Source organism: Palaemon carinicauda, chromosome 15 (genome assembly GCF_036898095.1).
Source record: "Palaemon carinicauda isolate YSFRI2023 chromosome 15, ASM3689809v2, whole genome shotgun sequence".
Lineage (NCBI taxonomy): Eukaryota > Metazoa > Arthropoda > Malacostraca > Decapoda > Palaemonidae > Palaemon > Palaemon carinicauda.
In genome coordinates this window covers 131,419,594-131,428,062 of record NC_090739.1, presented here as the reverse complement: position 1 = coordinate 131,428,062, position 8,469 = coordinate 131,419,594, and positions in this window count along the sequence as shown.

Here is an 8,469-nt window from a genome sequence, read left to right as displayed (position 1 = left end):
ATATACATATATATATATATATATATATGTATATATATATATATATATATATATATATATATATATATATATATATATATATATATATATATATATATATATATATATATATATATATATATACACACACTATGTTATAGAGAAAAAGAATAGATGTCTCAGCGGAATCCAAAAATCGAATATATATATATATATATATATATATATATATATATATATATATATATATATATATATACACATATACATATATTTATATACAAAGAGATATAAGATATTTCCTTATAATATCTTCTGCGTCCACACAGGAAAACGAGGAATTCAAAGCCACTAACACAATTTGCAAACCGACGGTGATACGTAAAACTATCAAAAATACCGGTTTGGGGAGAGTCCTAGAAAACTGATGTCACTGTTATTCGCTTTCGTGTCAGGATATAGGATATAGGACATAGGATATACTAAAACTTTGGTTAGACCTTTTACAATAGATGGTGAGGTTGGAAGAGTAGGTGTCATGTCACATGCAGAGAAAAAAATAATGTAAAAAATATATATATATATATATATCTTTTATGTCACATGCAGAGAAAAAAAATTAATGTACAATAAAAACATATATTTGCAAAGGGTATTGAGAGTTTCATTCAAATTTTAATTACATAAATACTTCTATAATTTGGTCGGAAAAAAAATTAATAAATCAATAAATAGATACATATCGAAACGCTTAAAATATATCTATACTTTGACCATACAATAATCTCACTTATATAGTAAAGAGGATATGTATATAAGAACTCGAGTGAGCGGGAGAAGGATTGAATCTGTGTGTGTGTGTGTGTGTGTGTGTGTGTGTGTGTGTGATATCTATCTAAATATTCAGCCGAGTTGAGTACACTATACTCAATTTTTTTATAATGAGGTGCATTTACACCGACTCGCAGCGGTGCCCTTTTAGCTCGGAAAAGTTTCCTGCTATCTGATTGGTCAGACTTATCTTGTCTAACCAATCAGCGAGCGGGAAACTTTTTCGAGCTAAAAAGGGCACTTCTGCGAGTCGGTGCAAATCTGCCTCCCTAAAAAGAATTGACTATAGTAGAACATATGATAAGTACATTAAATAACCGGTTTAAATAAAATATTAATATCTATTGATACATTTTCATAATGAAATAAATCCCGAGATATATAATTTAATTTCTTCGTGGATTAATGAATAAGAAGAGCTTCTTCATTCAATGCAGTTTCAAGTTACCTTAATTAGGTCTCTCTTGTTCCATAAAGTTCATATTAATTTAGCTGCTAATTCATTTTAACGTCGCATTTAAGGTATGATGATTTGATGAAAATGAGATGGCAAACGACATAACCTTAATAATATGTAAAAAGAATATCTCAGTTCATATATCTTTAGGTTAACGACATTATGCAAACTCAATCATTTCTTGCAAAGAGGTTTGGACGATTCATGAGAATTTAGTTATATTGTAATTTCAAATGGAAGACTGGATTATTATTATTATTATTATTATTATTATTATTATTATTATTATTATTACTTGCTAAGCTACAACCCTAGTTGGAAAAGCAGGATGCTATAAGCCCAGGAGCTCGAACAGGGAAAATAGCCCAGTGAGTAAAGGAAACAAGAAAAAATAAAAATTTATGAAGAGTAACAACATTAAAACAAACAACTATAAACGTTGTTATTAATTGGTATCATAATTTCTAAACGCAAAAAGGTTTAAATGTTTAAAAGGCCGCTCATGAATGGCAGAGGCAAGGGACAGTGACATTGCCCTATCAAGAAGGACAATGCCCTAGAGATTGACCATATATACATACATATGATCAGTGCCCAAGCCCCTCTCCACCCAAGCTAGGACCAAGAAGGGCCAGGCAATGGCTGCTCATGACTCAGCAGATAGACCTATAGGGTTTCCCAAACCGCCCATCCTTAGCTCACTAACGAGCGGGAGTCGAACCCCAGTTTGGCGTTCACTAGTCAGGGATGTTACCACACCGGCCACCACAACCTTAAGTAAAAGATATTCTCTCTCTATGCACAACCTTCGCTTTCTTACAAGTATCTAATGTTTTTAAAATATAATCCACAACAAACAGCGACAAATGCAGCCGTTTCTAATCCTCTGCAGGACAAAGGCCTCAGATATGTCAATTCGATAGGATGCTAAATCAGTTTTCCAAATAAATTATGAAATAAATTAAAATTAAACATCCAATACAATACCTTATACAGAATACCAAGTATCCAATGCTTTTTAAAATAAAATCTACAACAAATGCAGCCGTTTCTAGTCCCCTGCAGGACAAAGGCCTCAGACATACCAATTCAATAAGATGGTGAATCAAAGTTTTCCAAATAAATAAAAAAAAAATCAATATATTAAATATGCAATACAATACTTTATACCAAATTACAAGTATCCAATGTTTTTACAAAATCTAATCAACATTGAACAACAGCATATGCAGCCGTTTCTAGTCCACTGCAGGACAAAGGCCTCAGACATGTCAATTCAATAGGATGCTAAATCCAAGTTTTCCAAAAAAATTATAAAATAAATCAAAATTTAACACCCAAAACCATACCTTATAGGAAATTACAAGTATCCAATGTTTTTAAAATACAATCAACAGGAAACAACAACAAATGCAGCCGTTTCTAGTCCACTGCAGGACAAAGGCCTCAGACATGTCAATTCAATAGGATGCTAAATCCAAGTTTTCCAAATAAATTATAAAATAAATCAAAATTTAACACCCAAAACCATACCTTATAGGAAATTACAAGTATTCAATGTTTTTAAAATACAATCATCAGGAAACAACAACAAATGCAGCCGTTTTAGTCCACTGCAGGACAAAGTCCTCAGACATATAAATTCAATAGAATGTTTAATAAAAGTTTTCCAAAAAATCATACAAAAATTATTAAACATGCAAGTGCAACGTAAATCACTTAGATTACGGATTGAAAAAAAAAATTAATTAATATTTGAAGCTAATATTTGCAACGATATGACATTATGAGATCCTTTTCCCTCATTGCGTCAATGACCTTCGATGTCAGGATGCCAGAGAACTTCAAATCCTTGACCCTCATTACAGTGGAAGGAATTAATCTCCTCAATTAAACCTTGTGAAATGTAATATGTGGTCAAAATAACTCATGTGAATTTAAAAGTCCTTCTATGAAAGGTTTCAAGTCCGCTCATGAATGGCAGGGGACAAGGGACAGTGTCATTGCCCTATCAAGCAGGACCTAGAGACTGACCATATATACATATGATCAGCCCCAAGCCCCCTTTCCACCCAAGCTACGACCAAGGAGGGCCAGGCAATGGCTGCTGATGACTCAGCAGATAGCCCTATAGGCTCCCCCACATCCGAATCCTTAGCTCACAAGGATGGTGAGGTTGCAGCGACCAGAAAAACTATTGAGTTTGAGCAGGACTCGAACCCGAGTTTGGCGTTCATCAGTCAGGGAAGTTGCCACATCGGCCACCACATTCATTCATGAATCCAGCAACATTTGGAAGAGTGGTTTCGTAGTTTTTAAATTCAAGCAAAATGTCGAGGATAATCAAGTATGAAGTAAAGGCAATTATCAAATATACTTCGCATCGTAAGCTAGATTTTAAGGCTGGGGTCAATCTAAAACGGACAAACGAACGAACGATAAGCTACAGTAAAAATATAAATCGAATTATTTATTATGCCTAAAAAAGTTGATTTCTTACCATAAATTGGGGAAACCTGCAATTGTGACTTAAGCTTTAACTTTAGAATAACACAACATTGAACGGTTCAAAACTCTCGGAAAAGGGTAATTAGTATTATGACTGAAATATGTACAGAGAAAAGGTAAATATAATAAAAAAAAAAAAAAAAAAAAAACTTGTTCCTTTCCAACAATGTTAAAAAAACTGTAACTTTAATCAGAAATTCTCCGTAAAAATTTACTGTTCTTAGCCGTACTTCAGTAAAATAGAGTCGACCGTTATTTGTACCATACTTTATCATCTTTTACGGGTTGATGAGCGTAAAATCACTCCTTTACACCAAAATATCTGTTTTAGAAACGGTAAATGCATAAAAAAATTTATTCCAGTATTTTTACCGTTTATTTACGGCAAATATTCAACAGTGAAACATACTCTCTTAAGGCTGTTCACGTATGTCTCAGTCAACCTCTTGCTTAACTTAAAATGCCTCGACCTGTAGTGGGTACCATTTCGCAATTTCCTCGGCCTGTAGTGGGTACCACTCCGCAATTTCCTCGACCTGTAGTGGATACCATTTTGCAATTTCCTCTGCCTCTAGTGGGTACCATTACGCAATTTCCTCGACCTGTAGTGGGTACCAATCCGCAATTTCCTCGACATCTAGTGGATACCATTTTGCAATTTCCTCGACCTCTAGTGGGTACCACTTGGCAATGTCCTCTAACTCTAGTGGGTACCACTCCGCAATTTCCTCGACCTGTATTGGGTACCATTTCGCAATTTCCTCGACCTCTAGTGGGTACCACTTGGCAATGTCCTCTAACTCTAGTGGGTACCACTCCGCAATTTCCTCTAACTCTAGTGGGTACCACTCCGCAATTTCCTCGACCTGTATTGGGTACCATTTCGCAATTTCCTCGACCTCTAGTGGGTACCACTTGGCAATGTCCTCTAACTCTAGTGGGTACCACTCCGCAATTTCCTCTAACTCTAGTGGGTACCACTCCGCAATTTCCTCGACCTGTAGTGGGTACCATTTTGCAATTTCCTCGACCTCTAGTGGGTACCACTCCGCAATGTCCTCTAACTCTAGTGGGTACCACTCCGCAATTTCCTCCAACTCTAGTGGGTACCATTTCGCAATTTCCTCGGCCTGTAGTGGGTACCACTCCGCAATTTCCTCGACCTGTAGTGGGTACCATTTTGCAATTTCCTCGACCTCTAGTGGGTACCACTTGGCAATGTCCTCTAACTCTATTGGGTACCACTCCGCAATTTCCTCGACCTGTATTGGGTACCATTTCGCAATTTCCTCGGCCTGTAGTGGGTACCACTCCGCAATTTCCTCGACATCTAGTGGGTACCATTTTGCAATTTCTTCGACCTCTAGTGGGTACCACTTGGCAATGTCCTCTAACTCTAGTGGGTACCACTCCGCAATTTCCTCGACCTGTATTGGGTACCATTTCGCAATTTCCTCGGCCTGTAGTGGGTACCACTCCGCAATTTCCTCGACATCTAGTGGATACCATTTTGCAATTTCCTCGACCTCTAGTGGGTACCACTTGGCAATGTCCTCTAACTCTAGTGGGTACCACTCCGCAATTTCCTCGACCTGTATTGGGTACCATTTCGCAATTTCCTCGGCCTGTAGTGGGTACCACTCCGCAATTTCCTCGACATCTAGTGGATACCATTTTGCAATTTCCTCGACCTCTAGTGGGTACCACTTGGCAATGTCCTCTAACTCTAGTGGGTACCACTCCGCAATTTCCTCGACCTGTATTGGGTACCATTTCGCAATTTCCTCGGCCTGTAGTGGGTACCACTCCGCAATTTCCTCGACCTGTAGTGGATACCATTTTGCAATTTCCTCTGCCTCTAGTGGGTACCATTACGCAATTTCCTCGACCTGTAGTGGGTACCACTTTGCAATTCCGACAAGTTACGAGGAACCAGAAACGGCTGAGTTTACTTACCAATCTTCACAGCAAATGCTCTGAGCTGTTGGGCCGAATGACCGCATTTACCTTTTGCATACCAGACCCCGTCTTTATGAGATAGCATACAGTTCCCGATTTACTGTCGTAGATAAGTGTTTCCCGATAGACCTGAGGCCCTTTAAATATACTCTCATGCTACATTTATGTGACCTTGGCTGCACCATTTAACAGCCAAGTCAGGTACAGCCTGGAACGTGTTTACGCTTTGGAATGAGGTAAACAAAATAGGTGGATTCGAACACATGAATGTCTATTTTCGTTTTAATACTTTCTATATATTATTCTACGTCCAATAGAAATGCTTAACTTGATTAAATCAAATACATGTTTTAATGTTAAGATTGTTCGCTTTCCCCAAGAGAGATTAGTTCACCAAATTTTCAACTGGCCTCCACAAGGCACTAGAAGTGTTGGAAGACCCATGCCTACATGGCTGAGGACTATGAAGCGTGAAGTAGAAGATGATAAATGGAGAAGTATTGACTTAAAAGTTCAAGATAGAGACGACTGGCGAAAATCTAACTGAGGCCCTTTGCGGCGTAGGAGGTGATGATGATGATGATGACATTTCAGGCTGTAGAAACTGGCCAGGATTTTTAATCGGAATAAAAGGGAAAATTTTTACATCTATGAATAAAATTAATTATCAAAATACCCCAAAATAAAGAAAAAGGGGACTACAGCAGGCCGGAAGCTCTATCATTCCATGGAAATTCATGACTGCATTTCTGAAATTAAATTTTAAAAACTTTGCACATGAGAATGTTTCCATGGACATTTTAAGAAACCAATGCTTTGAATATTATCTGGTGTTGGAACCATTTCATGAATAGAGTGTAAAAGAAATACGTACATTATTTGCAAGGAAATAAAGAATGGAGTTCCTTGTACAAGGAATTGAAATAATGTTAAAAAGAGGACAAGAAAACGACTGAGGTGCATAGTTCGGAGAGAGAGAGAGAGAGAGAGAGAGAGAGAGATCTAGCAAGTGGTATAATGCCTTAGTTAAAAGTAATCGTTGTGTGTGTGTTAGAGAGTTATATATTGAGTGTGTGAATATATATGCTCGTGTAAGAGAGAGAGAGAGAGAGAGAGAGAGAGAGAGAGAGAGAGAGAGAGAGAGAGAGAGAGAAAAGAAGAAGTAAAGCAAGTCAAAGAAGACATTTTGAATATCACAAATAGTAAAGAACGTAAAAAAATCTTGAAACGAATAACGATACCTGCATAGCTAAACTTCGAAACCCAAAAAATAAATAGAAAACGAGAATAAATAAATAGAAAACGAGAATAAATAAACTCGCGGTTGGCCGATGAAGCGAAACAATCCAAGCAGTGCTCAATGCAATGTGACGTCCTTCCTTCATGAAATGTCTTGGCCATTCATGAAACCTTTTGTTGGGGGAGCGTATCTCGCATTCTCGAAAAGGGAGTGAAAGCAGAGAATGGCTTCTCGGATCTTCAAGGGAATTGCAAGTTATTTTTCCTTTGCATTGAAGAAAATCGATTTGATTTTAATATTGATTATGACTATCGTTGTTGAAAAGTTATATATGGGATTATTATTATTATTATTATTATTATTATTATTATTATTATTATTATCATATGATGATGATGATTATTATTATTAATATTATTATTATTATTATTATCATCATTATTATTATTATTTTTATTATTATTATTATTATTATTGTAATTATTATTATTATTATTATTATTGCTATTACTATAATAATAATAAGAATAATAATTATTATTATTATTTGTTATTATTACTATTATTATTGTTATCATTATCATTTTAATTATTATTATTATTATTATTATTATTATTATTATTATTATTATTATTATTATTATTATTATTATCATTATCATTATAATTATTATTATTATCATTACTAGCTAGTTGGAACAGTAGGATGTTAAAGCCCAACAAGGCTCCAACAAGGAAAAATATCCACGTGAGGAATGGAAATAAAGAAAAAAAAACTAAGAGAGAAGTAATGAACAATTTAAGTAACATATTTCAAGAACAGTAACAACAATAAAAAAGATTTTATATAAATATATTATAAAAAACTTATGTACATTAAAAACATATTCAACATTTACTTATATATTGTAACTACATCATGACATTAATTCCTTTATTGTAATCATTAATAATATTTCACTCGAAAATGATATATTCGAATCATTTTACAATGTTAAAAATTTGCCGTAAAAATCGTCAATGATTCTGGAATAAAAGGTGCCCAGGCATTTACCGTTTTAAAAACGGATATATTGCCGTAAAAGAGTGGTATTACGGTCACCAACCCGTAAAAGATAACAGCAAAGTAAAGTAAAATTTACAGTATTTACGGATTTTTTTAACAGTGTGGGTAAATTGTATTATTCCAGAATAAGATGTCAAAATTAGCCGCTATTTGTATTCTTATATAATACAAATCCTATTTGATATTCTCTTAATTAAATGATTGATTACAGAATCGAAAATCATTACTCACATATCTATAAATTTCAAAAGAGGTTTCGTTCAAAAACTTTTGTTACCGTAATTCATTATATATATATATATATATATATATATATATATATATATATATATATATATATATATATATATATATATATATATGTATATATATATATATATATATATATACAATGTGTGTGTATATATATATATATATATATATATATAT